The following is a 24800-nucleotide window of genomic DNA, read 5'->3' as shown; positions in this document are numbered from 1 at the left end:
AAATTGAAAAAAAACAAAAACGCCATTTTGTAACTTTTGGGAGCTTCTGATTCAACACAGTACACTTGTCAGTAAAAATGACACCTGATCTTTAGTCTGTAGATCCATACGGTTATAAGGATATCTAATTTATATAGGTGTTATTTTATTTTACTAGTTAAAAAAAGTTATAACTACATATGCACTATATATGCATAAAATTGTCATCTTCTGACCCCTATAACTTTTTTATTTTTCCGTACACGCCGCTGTATGGGGCTCCATTTTTGTGCTGTTATCTGCAGTTTTTATTGGTTCCATTTTATTGGGCCTTTTTGATCCGTTTTTAAACATATTTTTTAGGGTATACAAATACTAATAATATGACGTTTTGGACTTTGGTATTTTTTTACGTAAACACCATTGACCATACGATTTAATTAAAGTAACATTTTTATAGTTTGGACATTTATGTATGCGGCAATACCACGTTTATTTTTTATGGGAAATGGGGGGTAATTCATACTTTTATTATGGAAGGGAATAAAGGGGTACTCCGGTGGAAAATATATTTTTTTAAATCATCTGGTGCCAGAAAGTTAAAGAAATTTGTAAATTATGTCTATCAAAAAATCTTTACCCTTTTAGTACCTATTAGCAGCTGTATGCTACAGAGGAAATTCTATTCTTTTTTAACTTTTTTTTTGTCTTGACCACAGTGCTCTCTGCTGACACCTGATGCCCATATCAGGAACTGTCCAGAGCAGGAGAAAATCCTGACACGGACAGAGGTGTCAGTAGAGAGCACTGTGGACAAGACAAAAAAGAAATTCAAAAATAATAGAATTTCCTCCATAGCATACAGCTGTTTAACTCTCTGGCACCAGTTCATAAAAAAAAAGAAGTTTTCCACCGGAGTACCCCTTTAATTTATATATATATATATATATATATATATATATATATATATATATATATACATATAGAGAAAGAAGAAAAGCAGCACTCCAGGTATTAGGATGTATGGGTGCCTCCTGCTGTAAACCTTGGTAAGAGGTCCAGTGAAGTATATGTCCAAAAAGAAACAGTGGCACTCCCATTGATTTAGTGCAAAGTGATGTCTTTTATTTCACTCCACAGCTAGCTACGTTTCGACAGCCTCTCGCTGTCTTTGTCAAGCAGCTTTGTCAAGTGCTTGACAAAGACAGCGAGAGGCTGTCGAAACGTAGCTCACGGTGGAGTGAAATAAAATACATCACTTTGCACTAAATCAACGGGAGTGCCACTGTTTCTTTTTGGACATATATATATATATATATATATATATATATATATATATATATTTGTTTGCTAAATAATTTTATAGTCTCCATAGGGGACTAATACAATCTTCTGATTGCTTACACTGTTCAATGCTATGCCATAGCATAGTATTGATCAATGTTGTCGGTGCTCGATTGCTCCAGGCTGCTGAAGCATCCTGGAGCATCGAGTCAACAATCGGACGGCAAGCAGGCAGGTAAGGGCCCTCCTGCCATCTTCTAAGCTGATCGGCACACTGCGGTTTTACCATGGTGGTCCTGATCAGCTCCGCTTTGCTGCCGGGATAGTTTTTTCTTCTATTTTAGACCCGCGATCAACTTTGACCATGGCATCTAAGGGATTAATGCTGAGTAATTAATGTACGGTAGTAGCCACAGGTGACCCTGCATCATAGAAGGGGAGCAGGACAAGGGCATATAGGTACGCCCTTCATCCTTAAGGTGTTAAAGGTAAACTTTGAATTTTCTGAGATGAGGCAGTGCTCTTTAACCCTAGTGCAAAAGAAGTGCAAATGTGTTACACAAAAAAGAGCACAAGTATGAGGTCTATCACAAGCCCTTCTCCTAAAGGTGAAAGCCCCAAAACCACTGGCAACTGTCACTTGAGCCTTTAGATGTAGTTAGTCGCATTAAGGTGCGGATCACCATGTTGTGCGTTAAGGCCATGGGGCAGGAAATGCTCTCTCTTGATGGGTATTTTCTGTTTGCCTGATATTCAATACTCTAAACACTTGGTTATCTAACCTCTACCTCTCCCTGACATCACACATCATGCTCTTTTCACTAGTTGTTATCTATACTCCTGGCTGTCCCCCTCCCTTCCTATCTCTTAAAGTGGCATGTTTTACAAGCTGGGTAGTAGAGGGCAGACACATTGGAACAGTCCCATTCAAATGAATTCAGTTTGATCATTAGTTTCCCTCTGGTGCATGTCAACTGCGTCAGATGCCTGATACAAGAGCAGATGCAATATATGTGACAGTACCCTAACAGAGCCAGTTCTAGTGCCTAACAAAGTAATTTTTCCACTGGCATGCCTGGAAGAAGGAGAAAACCATCCAGACAGCAGAAGTTGAGCAAATTTTACTTTTTCAGGGAGGAAGTTCCAAGCTACAATGGTATTGGCATCGTGCACAGGCCTCTCAGGCCGTTATCCCGGCCTGCACCATCTTCAGCAAATGAGTGTGCAGGTCTGAAGAAGATCTTAATAATCTGCCTGCCTCATAGCGCGTCCAAACTCCTGACTCATCAAGCCCCAGCTGACTCCTCTGTATCCTCTTAAGACTTGGCAGCTCCCTCACCCCCTAACAGCCCACTGAAGCAAAGGTCTCAGCTTTCCTCTACCACTCAGCTACATGAATTAACTGATTAGGGTGCTGTATAATTGTATAACTGTATATTATCTTAAAGGGTTACTCCAGTGGAAAACATTTTTTTTAAATGAACTGGTGCCAGAAAGTTTAACAGATTTGTAAATTACTTCTATTTAAAAACCTTCCAGTACTTTTTAGCTGCTGTAAACTACAGAGGAAGTTCTTTTCTTTTTGAATTTATTTGACCACAGTGCTCTCTGCTGACACCTCTGTCCATGTCAGGAAGTGTCCAGAGCAGGAAAAAATCCCCATAGCAATACTTTTGCTGCTCCTCACAGTTCTTGACATGGACAGAGGTGTCAGCAGAAAGCACTGTGGTCAGACAGAAAATAAATTCAAAAGGAAAAGATGTACAACACAAAGAGAAACATAGCCGCACATCCACCATTTGTATTTTGATCTACTTGCTTCTCAGCATAATTAAAAAACAAACGGGTTGTTATTATACATTTTGATCAAAAAGTACAAGCCCACCTGCCCCTAGCCTAAAACTGGCGTAGGGCCCGGCAGCGACCACCAACTCCGAGACACCATGCCCATAGGGGGAGTGACCCAGTGGCCTGGTAGCCCCACTGCTGCCCGACCAAGCTCTTGGCTTTGGGCCGCACCACCCCACAGACAAAGCATCACAGAAACAATGGCCGCCACAGAGAACACACCAGTGTGAACACTTACCATGTGCTCCCTACCAGAGGGCTGGGAGAATGGAAGGAGGAAACCCTTATGCAGTCTCCCTCTAAAGAAAAATGCCTGGGCCGAATGGGTGGAGTGGAGTGCTGGCCATGAAAGAAGGGAGAGACTACAAATGTACAACACAAAGAGAAACATAGCCGCACATCCACCATTTGTATTTTGATCTACTTGCTTCTCAGCATAATTAAAAAACTAACAGGTTGTTAGTATACATTTTGATCAAAAAGTACAAGCCCACTCGCCACGTCAAGGCCACCTAGTCAGAGTGGGACCCTAACCTAACACTGGCATAGCGCCGTGCGGCGACCACCATCTCCGAGACACCATGCCCACAGGGGAAGTGACCCAGTGGCCAGGCAGCCCCATTGAAAAACTCAAAAAGAAAAGAACAGCTTACAATAGCTGATAAGTACTGGAAGGATTAAGATTTTTAAATAGAAGTATTTTACGAATCTGTTTAACTTTTTGGCACCAGTTAATTTAAAAAAATATTCCAACGAAGTACCCCTTAGAAGATTCACTTTTCTATCCATCCAACCAATAATCTGAGGTCCAATTATATATTTTTATGCTGGGTCTCCCAAAGCTAACTTTCTCCCAATTCCTAAAACTAAATGCAGATGTGACTATAGGTGAATTGGCAGCTGTCCTTAAGTCTCTATCTTCTGACAAGACGCCTGGCCCAGAGGGATTTGCCACTAGTTAGTATAAAATTTAAGTCAACTTCTCCTTCCACACCTCCAGGATTTTGGTCAGCAAGCCATCTATCTCAAGGCCCTAATGGTTGCCCTTCTGGAGCCAGGTAAACAACCAGATAGACCTCAAAACTTTTGGCCCATCTCCCAATTAAATCAAGATTTGCAAATCTTTGTAAAATTGATAGCCTTGAGTATAGCTCCCCTTTCCTTACTGATTAAGGATGATCAGACAGGTTGACCTGGCAGGCAGGGATGTAATAATACTCACAGAGTGCTCAATATCCCTCAGCACATTTAATCTACTGGCACTCAGGCCTTGATTCTTACCCTGAATGCCGTAAAAACTTTTGTATGGCTTCCCTGGTCATTTGACTTCTCGGTCCTCTGGCACATGGGCTTCTCTGGTGCTATTTTCCACTATTTCAGTCTTATGTTCCCATCCCACTGCTAAGAACTTCGCCAATAGCATCCTATTGGCTCGCTTCCAACTTACTATTGGGAGGCGGCAGGGCAGTAGGGCCTTATATACATACATGGAGCCTTTGGCTCACACCATCAGGCTAGACCCAGCTATTACAGGGATTGCCATTTGTGGTGTATATATATATATATATATATATATATATATATATATATATATATACACATATATATATCTTATCCATCCAACACAATACCAGCCCCAAATTTTAAATCACATACAAATATTTGGCCAGCTATCGAACACAATCTTTTCCTATAACTTACTGCCTGGTCTGGTTTCACGGCTTCAGGAGACTCATTGGTTTGATTGGTCAACTACTAGATTCATTTATCTATGGATAAAACTCTCCTTCCACATAGAACTAGAGATTCAATGATTCTTTAAATTTGAAGTTTCTTGGGTGGGGGGAGTTTCCATTTTTTTAAATGTTCTTGCTTCCAAAATACCTATATTTATTTTAAATGCTTGCGATCTGTTCTAGATAGTTTATTTTATATTACACTTTTCTCTCTAAATTTATAAGGTAGCCTTTAAAATCCTGACTAAGTATAGAAAGGAGGGAGGACAGGGTCTTCCTAGTGTAAAGTGCTATTACATAACCATTCTGGTCTCCCAACTGAAGGGGTTCATCTTGGGCATGCCTCAGTATATCCTGATAGTTTACAGGATGTTTTGGTGTTCAATTTTTTGCTTTACCAGATACATCAAACTAAACCTGCTGGTCATAGCTTCCTATAATGTCCAGCTCTTTTATTATAAAACAGCAACATTATCCTCTATTTTGGAGGATCCAAGACTTTCCCCCGAAAGTTAGGGCATTTATATGTCTCTTTTGTGCTATAGCTAAAATGGTTTTATAAGATTAAAGGAAGACTCCCTCTACCCCTCCCCTCCTAAAATTGACAGCTGAGATTACCTCATTCTTCATGTTTCAAACAGTCATAGCTTTGAGAATTGCCTCTTACTCCTCCTTCACGATTAAATGGGTCCCCAGGAGCTCTCCGAGATATTGCACAGATATTCACAGATAGTTTTATATCTCTGCTATACTTTTATGGGCTATGTACCTTGTACAATATACGGTAAGTACCCTTTGTAAAGCCTTAATTCAGACTCCAATGTAAAGGCACCATGCTCAACCCTGTTTAGCATTGCTATGTGCACTATGTTACCTCACTTCTCATTATATGGAGCATTAGTTCCCCATTATGCTTAGTTACTTTTCTTTTCTTTGTATGGGTTTTAAGGTACTATTACTGTGATATCTTGCTTCTGACCTGGACCTGTGTATCCATTGTTTTTGCAATTACCTACTCCCTATTTCTGTATCTTTTTGTTTACGGTTTATGTTTTCTGGAAAATTCTATTGAAATGAGAATGCCCTGGGAGCATGAAAACAGCTGTGCTACACAGGGTCAGGCAAGATAATGAAAATAAAAGAAAAAGTATTTTCAACTATAAAATTATTTGGTAAATATTCAGTCTTATTACATTCTGTTTTTTGCAATAAGCTCGGAAAACCCCTTTAAGCAAACTAAGAATATGTTGTGAAAAGACTTAAACTCTTTGGCAAAAGCAGAATGTCTACTTCTTTCCTGGAATTATTCAATAACAGTAATGTCATCAATGAAGTAAAAGGGTTGTCAATAATTCGAAAAATTAGTCTGACATTTTTTGGTACAAATTTTCATTATCCTTCCACTTGTTATTAGGGAATGTTTGCATTCATGGCCAGCTCTGCAATACCAGAAACAGCCAATGAAGAAACATAAAGCTTTAATGCTTGGGCATTAGTGTTGAGCACGAATATTCACAATTCAAATATTTATCGTGAATTTTGCATATTTGCGAATATGGCGAATATAGTGCTATATATTCAAAATTACGAATATTCATTTTTTTTCACAGAACACATTACAGTGATCATCATCCCTCCCTGCTTCCAGCTTGTGGTAAAGAATGCTCCACTATTATTTACTGTGTGAGACTGTGGAGCACGAATATTTTGCATGTGCGCATATGCGAATATGCGCATGTGTGCTTATTCGCGAATATATTCACTATATATTCGAAATTATGAATATTCTTATTCATTTATTTTTTATCACAGAACACATCACAGTGCACTGATCATCCCTCCAAGAAGGCTCCAATACTAGATACTGTGTGAGACTGTGGAGTGCGAATATTTCGCATATTCGTATAGTCCTTCTTTTAGCTTGCACGACAATGAGAATGATGCAAATACAGTTGTCAGAGGTTATCAACATCCCTAGTAACCAATAGTAAAGTTGCCCACCCCTTCACCATATAAGATTCCTCCCAGCAGTGTTTTTTTGCAGTGTCATGTGGTTGTGATGTGAGAGGAGATTGAATACTGTCTGTGTTGTGCTTTTTATGGAAAATCGAATCAAATTGTATACTGATTCTTGATAGTTAGGGTAGGTTAGTTTAGCAGATAGGTTTTAGTGTAATGCAGGGGTACTCAACTACTTTTAATAGGGGTCCGCTTATCCAGGTCTGCCAGCCGGTGAAGGCCTGAGCGGAACACAGACCAGGTTCACACCTAGCGGCCGGAGTGCCATACAAGAAATAGGCGCTGCCTGTTGTAGAACATTATTGTTACCCTAATAATAAGTGATAATTCTTCCCCCACCTGCCACACACAGGGCCCTTAGTATAATACTGCTACACACCGTGCCCCTTAATATAATACTGTCATACTGTGTACCTGAATATAATACTACCACACACTGTGCTCCTGAGTATAATACTGCCACATACTGGGCCCCCAAATATTATATTGACAAATGTACAACACAAAAAGAGAAACACAGCCGCACATCCACCATTTGTAATTTGATCTACTTACTTCTTAGCATAATTTCAAAAACTAACAGGTTGTTAGTATACATTTTGATAAAAAAGGACAAGCCCAATCGCCACATCAAGGTCACCTCGTTAGAGTGGGTCCCTAACCTGACACTGGCGTAGCGCCCTGCAGGGACCACCGCCTCCGAGACCCCATGCCCAACGGGGGGGAGCGACCCAGTGGCCAGGCAGCCCCACTACTGCCCCACCAAGCCCCTGGCTCTGGGCCACTCCACCCCACAGACAAAGCATCACAGAAACAATGGCCGCCACAGAGAATCACACCAGCATGAAATCTAACATGTGCTCACTGCCAGAGGGCTGGGAGAATGGTAGGAGGAAACCCTTATGCAGTTTCCTGCTAATTTAAAACGCCTGGGCCAAATGGGTGGAGTGGAGTACTGGCCATGGGAGAAGGAAGAGACTTCAAATGGGCAACACAAAAAGAGAAACACAGCCGCACATCCACCATTTTTAATTTGATCTATTTGCTTCTCAGCATAATTTCAAAAACTAACAGGATGTTAGTATACATTTTGATCAAAAAGTACAAGCCCACTCGTGTTGCACATTATATTGACAAACACTGTGCCCTGAACCAAATTATACGTCTGTGTCCCTTAAAACAATGTGCTACCTAATACCACTATTACTACTAACCAACAAATAATCAAGTATAATCCCTGATTATGGGCATATATGCATGGACATGTGTGTGTATATACTCAAACACACTGATTTCTATCCACATACCTTTTTAAATTTACCGCCAGCCACACATCATCAACATAATAATACCCATTTATTCCAGCCCCCAAGTATATCCATATGGGGTGTACAGATGTAAACTCCAAAATACACCATTAAAAAATAAATAAATAAACAAACAATCATCCACCGCATCTATCTAATTCTTATAATGTAACATTTCTACCCTATTCATATACATTTAGGCTACTTTCTTTCCCATGCCTCTGCTGCCTCCAACCAGAATTGATATCTATGCAATATTACATTTTCATGATACACTCTATGTATTCACAAAGGCTTTGTTTATTTCCCACGGCAATTGACCTCCAACTGTCAATCATCATTGACACACATTCGGCATATGTGCACACAATTAACCCATTAACCCACTGACCTACACATGCTAATTCAAGGTAAAGTAAGTTCAACCCAGCTAAAGTTCATCGCCCCCTCCCGGGATCCGATAACTGCCCGACCACGGTCCCTCTTGTATGGCAAACACTCATAACGGTCAACTTACCATAGGCTTCAAACAGCCTATTGATTTCAATGGCAATTTTTTTCTAATGTTAAAGATGAATACATACTAGGTTACATCCAACAGACCTCCCCCAGCGGACACCAGAGCCGGGTGATGTCACTCCTGACCCCGTGGCCCGTTCTCCCGCCAATTTTTGAATTTCCCAATGTATATAAGAATAGATTGTATGTTTTGTATGAACCTGACGAAGAGGGGTGAACCCTCAAAACCCGTTGTTCTGCACCTCAATAAAGCGTAAATTCTGCTACTTTCGCGTGTGCACCTTATTCAGCCAAAGTCAGATTTTCCATCAGACATCTGGTTAGCTCTGCCGGGCTACCCAGGTTCTGCACATGCTCATCTGTACTCCACCGCTCGCACAGCGGGACTGACGGCCGGCTGCCGCCCGACCAGAGGTAGCCTGACTGACATTAGGTACCGAGATGAGATCCTCAGACTCCTTGTGACACCATTTGCTGGTGCGGTTGGCCCTGGGTTCCTCCTAATGCAAGACAATACTAGACCTCAAGTGGCTGGTGTGTGTCAACAGTTCCTGCAAGAGGAAGGCATTGATGCTATGGACTGGCCCGCCCATTTCCCAGACCTGAATCCGATTGAGCACATCTGGGACATCATGTCTCGCCACATTGCACCACAGACTGTCCAGCAGTTGGCGGATGCTTAAGTCCAGGTCTGGGAGGACATCCCTCAGGAGACCATTCGCCACCTCATCAGGAGCATGCTTAGGCGTTGTAGGGACACACACTACTGAGCCTCATTTTGACTTGTTTTAAGGACATTACATCAAAGTTGGATCAGCCTGTAGTGTGGTTTTCCACTTTGATTGTGAGTGTGTCTCCATATCTAGACCTCCATGGGTTGATAAAATTGATTTCCATTAATAATTTTGGTGTAATTTTGTTGTCAGCACATTCAACTATGTAAAGACGAATATATTTCATACAATTAGTTCATTCATTCAGATCTAGGATGTGTTATCTTAGTGTTCCCTTTATTTTTTTTGAGCAGTGTTTAAGATTGAGACTGCATCGCACAATCGGCTATTCCCACCAGGGTCACATCAAGAAACAATACAGTGTCCCTGTACACCTCAAAGGTAAATGTTCCTGATGGAGATTAGCAGTAGGGAATAGACTGACATATCCCCGCTGTGTGCTCTGATTGCGCTTGGAGCAGGGCAGCAGCGGGGACATATCGGGTGGCGGTGGGGAATATATGAATGAGGCAGTGCATTGGAGGTACAGGTCAGGTACGGCGGCAGGGAATGGAGTCCTATAACAGCGCGCAGGGGAGACAGGTCCCTCCATTCTCCGCTGCTCCTATCTGTCAGATACGGAGATGAGCAGCAGGGAATGGAACGGCATGTTCATGCTGTGCGCTGTGACAGCACTCGAAGATGTGTAGATGACCGTGCAGCAGGCAGGGGGGGGGGGGGGTCATACATGTACACATGGTTGGAATAAAATGAATATACGCCGGGAGCCCTGAAAGGCTCATCCATACCGGCCATTCAGGGCTCCCAGCGGAGAATTTAAAAATGAAAGTTAAATACATTGTACATCGCAGGGGAGCGCAGCATGCTGCCCACCCCCCTGTTTAATAACTTTTAATTGCATCAGGTCTCAGAAGTGAGACCTGGTGCGATCAATCGCTCAGCCCCTGTATTACAACCCCCTTAATGGAATAGAGTCTGTTCCATGATGGAGGGTGCATTACAAACACTAATGTAGCCTTCCATAGCCACCGGCAGACTCCCCCAGCCAGAGAATTATTACTCCCATCATGGAAACAAATCTGTTCCATGATGGTAGTAGTAGTAGTCCCAGCTGTGGGAGTCTGTAGGCAGAGGTGTTAAGACGGCCGTACATGACGGATGTTATAACGGGTCTTAACAGATGAATATGCCCGTTATTTGGATGGATGTTATTCAGCCGTTAGCACCCCTTATTTCATCCGTTATTATACATCTGTTTTTACACAGAAAACGGATGTGTAATAACGGATGAATACTAGTAATAGTGTGAAAGTAGCCTACAGTGAAAGTTCACTCAGAATATATGTATGTGAATTGTTTGTGTATTGACAAATTTATAAAATAACAATATAAAAAAGCACCCGTTAGAAACAAAATAAATCTTTATAACAAACAAAAAAATTAAAATAACAAATAAATACATGCTTTAAGGCAGCCGTTTTAGCTCATTGTGGATTGCCTTCAGCTCTTGCATGGCCTTCTCTTGCTTCTCCTTGAGCTTTTCAATGCTTGCCTGCTGAAGCAACTGCAGCTGGAGTAGCCTCTCCTGCTGCTGTCCAATTTTACGTTGCTGGCTCTCTATACAAGCCATCCCCTTGTCATTCTCCCACTGCAGATCCTCTATTTTCTTTAGCAATTTCAAGAGAACTGTTAAGATTAAAAAAAAAAAAAGTAAAATTACTTTCAATTCAGATTGAGATGTAATTAATGCATTGTGTGGAGTATTTGTTAAACCCTTAAGGACTTTGGACGTAACTGTACGTCCTGGTGGGGTGGTACTTAACGCACCACGACGTGCATTTACCTCGAGGATACACCTGTGAGCCCTGGATCAGTGATCGCGTCGCAGGGACCTGCCAGTAAATGCGGACATCAGCGATCATGCTGATGTCCGCTATTAACCCCTCAGATGCCGGGATCAATACAGATCACAGCAACTGCGGGTGTGAGGCAATTTAAAGGGGTACTCCCATTGAAAACTTTTTTTTTATCAACTGGTGCCAGAAAGTTAAACAGATTTTTAAATTACTTCTATTAAAAAATCTTAATCCTTCCAGTGCTTTTTAGGGGCTAAATACTACAGAGGAAATGCTTTACTTTTTACATTTCTCTGATGTCATGACCACAGTGCTCTCTGCTGACCTCTGCTGTCCCTTTTAGGAACTGTCCAGAGCAGCATATGTTTGCTATGGGGATTTTCTCCTGCTCTGGACAGTTCCTAAAATGGACAGCAGAGGTCAGCAGAGAGCACTGTGGTCATGACTAGAGATGAACGAACTTACAGTAAATTCGATTCGTCACAAACTTCTCGGCTCGGCAGTTGATGACTTATCCTGCATAAATTAGTTCAGCTTTCAGGTACTCCGGTGGGCTGGAAAAGGTGGATACAGTCCTAGGAAAGAGTCTCCTAGGACTGTATCCACATTTTCCAGCCCACGGGAGCACCTGAAAGCTGAACCCATTTATGCAGGATAAGTCATCAACTGCCGAGCCGAGAAGTTAATGACAAATTGAATTTACTGTAAGTTCGCTCATCTCTAGTCATGACATCAGAGAAATCAAAAAGGAAAGCATTTCCTCTGTAGTATTTAGCCCCTAAAAAGTACTGGAAGGATTAAGATGTTTTAATAGAAGTAATTTGTAAATCTGTTTAACTTTCTGGCACCAGTTTATTTTAAAAAAAAAAGTTTTCCATGGGAGTACCCCTTTAAACGGGTTTGCAATCGAGCAGACCAGAGCAGTAGATCCCTGATTTTACTGTATAGTGCTATGCCTATGCATAGCACTAAACAGTAAAAGCAATCGAGTGATTGCCATAAATAGTCCCCTATGGGGACCATAGAAGTGTACATAAAGGTTTAAAAAAGTGTAAGAAAAAAAGTTTAAAAAAAATGTGAATAAGCCCCTTCCCCAATAAATAAAAATCACCCCTTTTGCCTTTTTCCATAAAAAAGGGTAAAAAAATAAATAAATAAGTGAACATATCTGGTATTGCTGCATGCGTAAATGTCCGAACTATTAAAATATATTTTTATTGATCCTGTATGGTGAACGGCGTGAACGTAAAAAAATTTAAAAAAACGTCAGAAATTGCTGAATTTTGGTCACCTCACATCCCATTAAAAATGTATTAAAAGTCATCCAAAAGTCACATATAAGCAAAAGTGGTTCCAATAAAAACTACTGTTCATGGTGCAAAAAATGAGCCATTATATAGGTCTGTGGGTGGAAAAATAAAAAAAAGTTCTGGATTTTAGAAGGCAAGGAGGAAAAATGGGCTTAGTCTTTAAGGGGTTAAAGCACTGACAATTTACATTTACATCTCATGGAAACAAAATTCTAATGCTGCTTGCTCATATTTACCCTCCTAGTGGTGTTGCTGGAACAGGTTCCTGATGGGAGGGTCCTGCCTTCTCGTCATTCTCCTCCTCCTCTCCCGACATTACCACCACCTCCATATCCTCGGTGGCTCTCCTCTGCCACCGTATGGCAAGTGGAAGTTCAGCCTCTGTAATCATACAGTGTTTAGAATATAAATAAACAACTTTAACAATAGACTTTTTCATGAACAAAACATTTCCCTTCTAATAATGGATGATCAGACTCCGGTTCATGTGTTGCTGACATTGATTCCATTGTGAATCCCTAGCTACCCATATAGCAGTCACAGAATGTTGATATCGTATTTTTCCGTGTATTCGTCCATGTATTTTTCCATGTATACAGAGTTTGCGGCAATTTGGAGTGCTGCACTATTGTTTTCTATTTTCATAACTATATATACATAACAGTGTTAGCGAGAGAAAGAAAAGTAATATAAGCATTGTACCTGGGCAATGTTGGTTAAGGATCCTTTTGATCTTATCAATGTTTTGTCTCTTGACATCTCACCATCATTTTACAATGGCCAGATACGTGAAATGTTGCTTATATTTATGATTCAGCTCCTTTTGCACCTCTTTGACTATCACCTTCTTCTCTGACTGGACCCGGATTTGGTCGTAGCCTTTCTCCAAAAAATGCTGCAGGATAAAGATACAAGTATATAATTACAGTTTTGTTTAATACAACTATTGAAAAGTATTTCCTCAACAAAAACATCTAAAAGTATTTATGCCGTTAAAGGGGGCCCTGCTGTGAGTGTCATCTAATGGGGGCCCTGCTGCTGTCCCTGTCATGTATGACAGTAGTAGGCCCCCCTTTATATGAAAGTAGCAGGTCCCCCTTTATATGACTGTAGCAGGTTCCCCCTTTATATGACTGTAGCAGGTCCCCCCCTTTATATGACAGTAGCAGGTCCCCCCCGTTTATATGACAGTAGCAGGTCCCCCCTTTACATGACTGTAGCAGGTCCCCCTTTATATGACTGTAGCAGGTCCCCCCTTTATATGACTGTAGCAGGTCCCCCTTTATATGACTGTAGCAGGTCACCCATTTATGACAGTAGCAGGTCTCCCAGTAGCAGGTCCCCCCTTTATATGACTGTAGCAGGCCCCCCCTTTATATGACAGTAGCAGGTCCCCCCCCCTTTATATAACTGTAGCAATTACAATGATTAGGAGTTCTTCTTCCTCCTCACAAAATTAGCAGGGACCCATTCTCTTACACTGGCTTCTTGCGCGCTATATTCAAATGTAAGATAAGGCACGAAATCACTAATGCGTGCATAACGATTAGGCAACGAATACGTGAATATCCGCATGCACAAATACGCGAATATGCGCATTCTCGAATACGCACAAATAAGCAAATACATAACAAATATAACGAATAAGCTAAATTCGAATGTTCATATATTTGTGAGATATCACAAATTCGAATATGGCATATGCCGCTCATCACTATTGTGCATATCTTGTAAATGTTAATGTTTTAAAGGAATTTAATAAAAGTAATATTTTATATATTTATGTACAGTCACCTGTTTATAATTGTGCCCTAGTGTATAACAAAACAATTGCCAATGTACCGTATATACTCGAGTATAGGCCGAGTTTTTCAGCACGATTTTTCGTGCTGAAAACACCCCCCTCGGCTTATACTCGAGTGAACTCCCCCACCCGCAGTGGTCTTCAACCTGCGGACCTCCAGAGGTTTCAAAACAACAACTCCCAGCAAGCCCGGGCAGCCATCGGCTGTCCGGGCTTGCTGGGAGTTGTAGTTTTGAAACCTCCGGAGGTCCGCAGGTTGAAGACCACTGCGGCCTTCAACATCATCCAGCCCCCTCTCACCCCCTTTAGTTCTGAGTACTCACCTCCGCTCGGCGCTGGTCCGGTCCTGCAGGGCTGTCCGGTGAGGAGGTGGTCCGGTGGGATACTAGTTCCGGGCTGCTATCTTCACCGGGGAGGCCTCTTCTAAGCGCTTCGGGCCCGGCCTCAGAATAGTCACGTTGCCGTGACAACGACGCATAGGTGCGTTCATTGCCAACGTACTTCTGCGTCATTGTCAAGGCAACGCCTCTATTCCGGGCCGGAAGCGCGGAGAAGAGGCGCCCCCGGTGAAGATAGCAGCCCGGACCACCTCCCCACCGGACCACCTCCTCACCGGACAGCCCTGCAGGACCGGACCAGCGCCGAGCGGAGGTGAGTACTCAGAACTAAAGGGGGGTGAGAGGGGGCTGGATGATGTTGAAGGCCGCAGTGGTCTTCAACCTGCGGACCTCCGGAGGTTTCAAAACTACAACTCCCAGCAAGCCCGGACAGCCGATGGCTGCCCGGGCTTGCTGGGAGTTGTAGTTTTGAAACCTCTGGAGGTCCGCAGGTTGAAGACCACTGAGGGCGAATGATGAGAAGAGGATGATGAAGGGGGGGTGTGGGGATGATGAAGGGGGGTGGGGATGATGAAGGGGGGGGTGTGGGATGATAAGGGGATGATGAAGGGGGGATGTGCGGGATGATAAGGGGATGATGAAGGGGGGGATGTGTGGGATGATAAGGGGATGATGAAGGGGGGATGTGCGGGATGATAAGGGGATGATGAAGGGGGGATGTGCGGGATGATAAGGGGATGATGAAGGGGGGATGTGTGGGATGATGACAAGGGGATGATGAAGGGGGGATGTGTGGGATGATAAGGGGATGATGAAGGGGGGATGTGTGGGATGATAAGAGGATGATGAAGGGGGGATGTGTGGGATGATGACAAGGGGATGATGATGAGGATGTTAATGACGGGTCTGGATGATGACAGGGGGGGATGAGGTATTTCCCACCCTAGGCTTATACTCGAGTCAATAACTTTTCCTGGGATTTTGGGTTGAAATTAGGGGTCTCGGCTTATACTCGGGTCGGCTTATACTCGAGTATATACGGTATGATCAAAAAATAGGTTATTGTTTAGGTTATTACTGTCTTTATAAAGGTGAATTTGAACAAGTATTACACTGGTTAGACAATAAGGCTATGTTCACATAGCAGAATGTCCATGCGAAATGCCACAAGAATATTCCACATTGTTCAATATGGGATATGATAGAGACTTTAAAATACATAAAGGGAATCAACACAGTAAAGGAGGAGAGCATATTTAAAAGAAGGAAAAACTGCCACAAGAGGACATAGTTTTAAATTAGAGGGGCAAAGGTTTAAAAGTAATATCAGGAAGCATTATTTTACTGAGAGAGTAGTGGATACATGGAATGGCCTTCCTGCAGAAGTGGTCAATGCAAATGCAGTGAAGGAGTTTAAACATGCATGGGATAAGCATAAGGCTATCCTTCATATAAGATAGGGCCAGGGACTATTGATAGGATAGGATATTGGGCAGACAAGATGGGCCAAATGGTTCTTATCTGCCGACACATTCTATGTTTCTATGTTTCAATGTTTCTGCAGATTCTGCTTGGAAATGCATTGTCGTCTATGAGACAGCGCATTTCTGAGTGGTCCTAGCACTGGCATGTTCTGTCGTCGCTCCGCTGTCTGTGGCATATTCCACCATGTGAACATAGCCTAAGTATTATGTTGTGGGGGGTCCACTGGGCTGTTTCTGACACTCACATAGGGACTACAACTTTATCCAACCGCTTAGTTGCTTTTACAATACAGCTGAGAGAAACCCCTGTTCTAGCAATTGGTGGACATACAAAGCTGTCACACCGAGGTGATGTAATGTTTAGAATGTCTTTATCAGTAGGTGATAAACGATTGTGGCCTGAAATTGGTGAAATCTGACTTTTTTATATTTTTTATTACATGTTTATAACTCATAACTTTTTAGCAATTTAATGACAAAGCTAGAATCAAAGCAACAAAAACTGTATATAATACAAAATACAACCTTTAAGGCTACAAAACTTGTAATTTTGCTAAACATGCAGGCAGATTAAATTCGCCAGCATGTAGAAAGAACATTCTGTTCAACAGACTTTGTTATTTGCAATATTTTTCATTCTTATAGGAAGCAAAAGTTTCATTAACAGATCACCTGGGATAACACAAAAGTAAACTTTTTCAACATATTTTACAAATGTTAGGTTAAAATTAAAGAACACAATTTTTTACTAGAAAGACAAAACAAAGAAAACAAAAACAAGCTAATCTTGCTACAAACTATTATCAAGAAACACCAATATATTGTAGCATTCCTGTGAGATTTACTCCACTGCCTATAAATGAGGTATATTTCACTTTCTCCTTTTAAAATTGTTTGCCACTGCTTCTCTTTGCAAGGGAAATTAGATTGTGAACATTCATAATGTGAACAAACCAGGCACATGCAAGCTTCTAAAAAAACTTTGTTTTCTATCAAGGGAAAGAATATGTTTAAAGTAAAAAAAATATATAAGTGATTTATGCAAGGAAAATTTATTTTAAAATGCAAACTATTTTATCCAGTGAATATTGTAATGTTTATATATTATTTTCTGTCAGCTAAACTTATTTGAAAATCTTTGTTGGCCTGTATTTTTGAATAATGTTTTTTGCTGTTTATTACAGCATATAATATATTTAGAGATGAGCGAACTTTTGAAAAATTTGATTTGGCCTATTCACAGAATTTTTTTAAAAAAATTGGTGCCATACGAATTTATTTGCGGTGAATCTATATTAAAAATGGCTATTTATGGCCTACAGAGGGCCTCAATAGGGGGGTAGAACACTTTGTGTTCTAAAACCCATATAGAGTGTGCTGGGGTAGTGAAATAATACTGTTATTCAGTATGACATGCAGATTACAGGCTTCACTTTTAGAATCACTGCTGCAGAGCGGCAAAAGACAGAGCCTGGAGGTGGCATCAGTATGAGGAGACCATATAGTGGCTGAATGACACAGCGTGGAGGTGTTGGTAGCATGAGGAGACCATATAGTGGCTGAATGACACAGGTTAGGATGAGGCTGAAGCATGAGGAGACCATATAGTGGCTAAATGACACAGCGTGGAGGTGTTGGCAGCATGAGGAGACCATATAGTGGCTGAATGACACAGCGTGGAGCTGGCAGCAGCATGAGTAAACACTAGGGCTTCACAATCCCTAAGATTAAAAGATGAATTTTGAAATTTAAATGGAAGATTTATGGTAGCTAGTGCTACCATGAAAAACTTTTAGGTCCAGGCCCAGGCTCCCCATGAGGAGACCATGTAGTGGCTAAATGACACAGCGTGGAGCTGGCAACAGCATGTGTAAACATTAGGGCTTCACAAACCCTAAGATTAAAAGATGAATTCTGAAATTTAAACCGAAGATTTTGGGTAGCTAGTGCAACCATTAAATTTTTTTTTTATCCCAGACCCTGGCCCAGCAGCATCAGTAAACTATATATTGCCTGAATGACAAAGCCTGGAGTTGGCTGAAGCATGAGGAGACCATATGGTGTCTGAATGGCACAGCCAGGAGTTGCCAGCAGCATGAGTAGACACTAGAGCTTCACAATCCCTAAGATTAAAAGAAGAATTCTGAACTTTAAACTGAAGATTTGGGATAGCTACAGCTACCAAAACCAAAAATGTATTCCCAGACCCAGGCCCAGCAGCATCTGTAAAACATATATTGGCTGAATGACACAGCCTGGAGTTGGCTAAAGCATGAGGAGACCATATAGTGTCTGAATGGCACAGCCTGGAGTTGGCAGAAGCATGAGGAGACCAATGAAATTTATGATTTTTAAATGTAAGATTTTTAAATTGAACTTTTAACTCCCAAGTTTTAGTGTCCCAGGCCCTGGAGTGTGGGTACAAAGAACCAAATCTAACAAGGAGTCACATGTCCCATGGCAGCACAATGACAGAGCCTGGAGGTGGCATCAGTAGGAGGATACCATATAGTGGCTGAATGGCACAGCCTGGAGGTGGCTGAAGCATGAGAAGAGACCATATAGTGGCTGAATGAGACAGCCTGGAGGTGGCATCAGTATGAGGAGACCAAATAGTGGCTGAATAACTGCCTGGAGTTTGTGGCAGCATGGGGAGACCATATAGTGTCTGAATGGCACAGCCTGGAGTTTGCGGCAGATGAGGAGACAATAGGGCCTCCCAATCTCTAGGAATAAAAGAGGAATTTTGAAATTTCCATTGAAGATGTATGGTACCTAGTGCTACCATAAACATATATAGGTACATATATATGTCCTAGACCCATCAGCATCACTAAACCATGTAGTTGCTGAATGACACAGACTGGAGCTGGCTGAAGCATCAGTAAACCATATGTTGGATGAATGGCACAGCCTGGAGGTGGCTGAAGCACGAGGAAACCATATAGTGACTGAAGGACACAGCCTGGAGTTGACTGAAGCATGAAAAGAGACCATATAGTGGCTGAATGAAACAGCTTGAAGGTGGCAGCAGCAGCATCATGAGTCCTTAAAGTTACCCGGTGACAGAGTGGTGTGGTGGGTGGCAATACCAGTACCCAATGACGAATGTGGGTGAAAAAAGGTCTGATGCGGAGGAGTGTTTGTAACTGGGGAGCAGCACCTTAAATCTGTTTGGCACTATCCAGATATGTGAAGTGTTGATGTGGCACCATGGTCAATCTATTCTCATGCATCATTTATTGGTTGCTGGAAATCCTGGCTGATCCATGCCTGATTCATGTTCACAAATGTCAGTCTCTCCACATTTTTTGTGGACAGACGAGTTCTCCTTGGGGTGACTATGGCCCCCCGCCGCACTAAACACTCGCTCTGATGGTACACTACTGGCTGGGCAGGACAGCTTTTCCAGGGCAAACTCTGCTAGTTGCGGCCACAAATCGTTTGGCTGCCCAGAAGTCCAGCGGATCTTCAAAGTGTGTTGGCATGGGCATGTCAAGGTTCGCCACCACCTGTTGGTTCAAAAAGAAAGCTATTCATCAGCGACTGTAGACTCAGGCTGCTGCTGATGGAGCTGGTACTGCTCCTGCCACCCGACCCATCCCCAGCAGCCATGGCAGTGGAAGGTGAGCGAGGAGGCACCCCGACCTGTGAGAGGATGGACAATGGCGCCGATAGGCATCGGCCAACTGACTATGTAGGATGCCTCTGTAGTAGGTCGTTTTGTCCTCCCTCTCAGTGGGTGTAAAAAAAAGGCCCCTATTTTGTGGCGGTAGTGAGGGTCCAATAAGATGGAGATCCAGAAGTGATCCTGCGGCCGAATGGTGGCAATTCGGCTGTCACTATGCAAGCAAGTGAGCATGCATTGTGTCATTTATGCAAGTGACTCAGAGGGACTCCTTGCCTCCATTTCCACTGCATACTGCCACAGTGTGTCTGGGTCCTCTGTCTCACCTTTCTCATAACCCTCTACCTCCTCTGGCTGCTCCTGCTCCTCCTCTTCTGTCAGATGAGTAGAAAAACCGCCCATTTGGTGAAGCCTAAACTATGCTCCACTGTGCCCCTCCCCCTCCTCCAGTTCAGCCCCCACAGGGCTCATGTGGCCGTGAGATGTAGGCACCACATCTCCAGTGCCATGACCAGCCATAATTTCCAACACGTGTTGTAAGAAATGAAGCAGAGGAATGATGTGACTTCCTCAAAGGGCCTGAGCAAAGGGCAGGTGTCATGTATGAGCTTCCACTGATTCACATTGAAGTTACACAGGGGAGTACCCCTATCCGCTTGGATCATCAAGAAATTGGTGATGGCTTTTCTCTATTTGAACAGTTGGTCCAACATATGGAGGGTGGAATTCCAACGAGTGGCAACATCACAAATCAGACTATGTTGGGGGATACCGTTCTGATGCTGCAGCTCAAGGAGGGTGCGCTTTGCGATGTACGAGTGGCTGAAGTGCATGCAAAGATTCCTTCCCATTGTTAGGATGTCTTGCAAATGGGGGGAACACTTCAGGAACTGCTCCACAACCAGATTGAACACGTGTGCCATACACGGCGCATGGCTCAGCCTTAGTCACAGTGCTTGCAAGAAGTTCTTCCCGTTGTCAGTCTCCATGGTTCCCATTTCCAGTTTTCGTGGAGTAAACCATTCTCCGATTTCTCCGGCGTGCCACTAGGTGATGCAGCAGGCTGGACCACTCCATTGGAGCCACGGTTCTCCCAGGCTGCTTTATGGTGGTGAAGCATATGTTGACGCAGGGCCGTGGTGCCAACCCTGGCCACGCTTCACCTTCTGCCGACATATCTTGTATGTGGCTATGTTAACATCCTCTGGATGCTCTATGAAAAACTGCCACACCGCCGAGTAGCTGTTTAACCCACCAACAATTGGCACTAATTGACTACTACTGCCGCCATCTAAAGGAACCCCTGTTCTACTACCTCCCGGGAAGGAAGGCCGCCGCAAAGAAGGTGGTCTCCCCAGGCATGTTTGGCTCCATAATTTCCCCTTCTGCCACCATGCTGACTGCCAACCATGCTACCACTTTGCTGGTTCAGTTGCTGCCTCACGGGCAACCTGCAACTCTCTTCTCCTGATGATGATGAAGCCCCTTCTGCACCCGGCTCCCAATTGCGATCGGCTTCATCTTCATCAACAAATGTCTGCATGTCATGGATTTCCTCCTTAGGTTCCTCAACAGTGTCTGCTTCAGGACCCTGAACCCTGGCAACACTGCCTCCCACGTCACTCTCCTCATCACTACTTGCCCGCCTACCGAGGGAAGCGGCAGATGTCTTTGCTGGGCAGTAGCTGCTGACTGTCCTCTATTAGATCATCCTCACTGAATAGTGGAGCTGAACCCACAGCATAAGATACTTCTTTAGGGAGGGAACAGCATAGGACAGAGGCAATGGGAGGACAGAGACTGCTCTTGGGCCATGCCAACTGAGGTTTGTGACTGAGGAACCCACTGACTGTTCACTGCGGCTTTCAGATGTCAATTGTGATGAAGTGGATGACCGTGTTAACCAATCGACGATGGCAGATGGGTTGCTGATCAAGACGCGACCGCTAGCTGATTAGGCCTCTGCCACTCCACTCTGCACGTCCTGGCACTTCTCTGCCTGACATAGTGCGTTTATGAGGGGAGTAAAATACGCTTCACTGTGCTTAAAACAGTATTTGTCTAGAACAGCAGCAGGTGTGCACTTTTGGCTAGCCTTTGACAGTATCTAGGCCTTTGACAGATTAACAGGTACAAAACAGTACACCACTTAGATGTACATAAGCGGTATGCACTTATGAGGGCAGAAAAATGCACTACAGTACCCTTAAAAATAAACTTATTTTTGTAAAACAACAGCAGTACACAACAGGGCTGCAGCCAAAAAAAAGCTGAGTACTAAACACAAAATTGCACTCTTTCACAGACTGTTAGAAATGGACTGCTGGGTATTATACCATCTACAGACTAGTATAACCAGAATGATTTTGTGTGGAACAAAGGCACTGAATTGCACTGAAAAATTATTCCTGCCTACTCTGCTAAGGTTTATGAAGTTGATGCAGCTTGTTGAAATGTATGAGGCGACACACAGATATCTGCCCCTCTCTGTAATACTATGCCGAAGAAAGTGACTGGGAGGTTAATGCCTGCAGCTGTAGTAAAAATCCTTTTCAGTGAAAAAAAACACTGCTCTCCGTCCACGAGAACTCTGATGTGACTAGTAGTGTTGAGCGGCATAGGCCATATTCGAATTCGCGAATATTCGCGAATATATGGACGAATATTCGTCATATATTCGCGAATATTCGCATATTCGTTGTATTTTCGTTTTATTTTCGCATATGCGAAATTTCGCGTATGCGAAAATTAACATATGTGAAAATTAGCATATAGGAAATCCGCATACTCGAAAATTCGCATATGTGAAAATTAGCATACACTAATTTTCGCATATGCGAAATTTCGCACGCCAGTCTCACACAGTAGTATTAGAGCCTTCTTTACACCACACAAGCTGGAAGCAGAGAGGGGTGATCACTGTGATGTGTACTGTGAAGAAAAAAAAAAAAAAAAAATGAAAATTCGTAATTACGAATATATAGCGCTATATTCGCGAAATTCGCGAATTCGCGAATATGCGATATTCGCGAATAATATTTGAATTGCGAATATTCGCGAGCAACACTAGTGACTAGGAGGATTTTAAACGCTGCTGGACTGCGCTTTTCTCTGCTGTAACACACACACAGGCTCTGCGTCCTATGATCCTTCTGCAGTGTATTGTAATGAAGTGATGAGCTGGAATTATGGCTTCCGATTATATAGGGCTGTGATTATATAGGGGTGACTGGCTGCTGATAGGCTGCATCCTTAATGTGTTTCAGGGTCATCCCACCTACTTCCCTTCCCGCCTTGCCTTCCCGCCTTCCCAGTGTTCCTTGCCCCATGTACTGACATGTGGATCCGCCATTTTAGATGCGTTGGAGCCTGCACCGCAGTAAATTGAGTTTTATTGAATCGTGGTGAAATTCACATTCATTGTGAATCGAATATTTCCTGAAATTCGTAACAAATTTGTGTTTGTCAGCTTCGATTCGCTCATCTCTAAATATATTCAAAATTATAAATCTGTTCTAAGGCAATATTGTTCAAAATGACATGGCCTCTACAGTATTTACACTGGTCACTGAGAACAATAAGTTAACAGTTCGTGTGCTGTACCAAAGACTTTTCAGCTTGTGCTATGTACTTTATTGAAGGTAGGGTCAGCAGTATGTTCATTACCATAACAGGGTAGGGTTAAATATATACCATTTTCACACGTCGGAATTTCCATGCCAGATTCCAATGCAGAATCTGGCAGGGAAATTCTGACGTGTAAACACTGTAGCAGAGTCCTGTTGAATACAATAGGATTCTGCTGCACTGTGCACACAGCGGAATTTCCGTGCCAGATGTTTCAGGCACAGAAATTCCGTTTTACATGTCTGCAGAAAGAATGAACACTTGCATTCTTTCTGTGGACTCCCCACGGAATGCATAATCATCTATGAGACAGTGCATTTCTGTGCGGTCCTAACGGCAGCATGTTCATGCCGATGCCTGCAGTTTGCAGAGTTTCCACACAGAGATTCTCCATGCAGACATACTGTAGTGTGAACATAACCTGATCTCCTGCCAGTTCTGCACAGATTGTTGCAGAGAGACTCAGCTCACACTTGGGGGGAGGGGTTGAGCAAGTTCCATGCAGGACATCAGAAAACGGTTCATGCATGGAACTCTCTAGGTGTTCCGTTGTTGCCTTGGCAACTGTACCGCCCAGCAGGAGCTGCTTCTCTCCATAATGAGCTGTGCAGAATGGCAGAAGAACAGGCTTGTTTAAAATTGGATTCAGATCTAAAACTGCCATACTGTTGGCAATTTGTAGTGAAGACAGTTGAGTTCCTTCTCCCCCATCAGGGCTGGCTTTGTAGAAAATGAGGCTCTAGAAAAAAAAAATCCCAGGTGGTCTAGGGAAGTAAAGAGGTCAAGGATGCTACAGAGGAGAAGATAAGGCCTTGGGCAATTCTGCAGTTTGCTAGACCTAACCCAGCCCTGCCCCTCTTCCAACACATTGAGCTGTGCTTTTTACAAATAGAATGCCCACTACATTTTTTAAATAAAAAGTAATTAATAACTTTTTTAACTAAAATACCTTATATCCAGGTACCTGGTGTAAAGCAATAATTTGCATAGAAATATAGAGATGTGCACATCCTTGGATGCTACACATAAATAAATACAATGTTTATGCTATAGGTCTCCATACACTCTAAAGAAAAGTGGCTGATTGTATGGAGGCCTCCAGACTCTCCCCTTATGGTTGACATCAGTGAAGAGATGGGTCAGGTATGTTAAAGGGATACTCCGGTGGAAAACAATTTTGTTTTCCTAATTAACTCGTGCCAAAAAGTTAAACAGATTTATAAATGACTTTGATTTAAAAATCCTAATCCTTCCAGGACTTATCAGCTGTTGTATACTACAGAGGAGGTTGTATAGTGGTCTTCTGTCTGACCACAGTGCTCTCTGC

At 42.8% G+C, this 24800-nt stretch overlaps 1 long non-coding RNA gene across 1 annotated transcript; it reads right to left on the bottom strand.

The window, feature by feature from the left end:
- Nucleotides 1-10908: 10908 nt before the first annotated feature.
- On the bottom strand, nt 10909-13464 carry LOC130284550 (uncharacterized). Its single transcript, XR_008847071.1, has 3 exons — nt 13295-13464; nt 12829-12973; nt 10909-11112 (listed from the first exon to the last, which is right to left on the bottom strand). It is a non-coding gene; the product is annotated as an uncharacterized LOC130284550 (long non-coding RNA).
- Between the last annotated feature and the right edge of the window lie 11336 nt (nt 13465-24800).

This window comes from Hyla sarda, chromosome 8 (genome assembly GCF_029499605.1).
Source record: "Hyla sarda isolate aHylSar1 chromosome 8, aHylSar1.hap1, whole genome shotgun sequence".
Classification (NCBI taxonomy): Eukaryota; Metazoa; Chordata; class Amphibia; order Anura; family Hylidae; genus Hyla; species Hyla sarda.
This window is presented reverse-complemented; position numbering and strand designations above follow the sequence as displayed.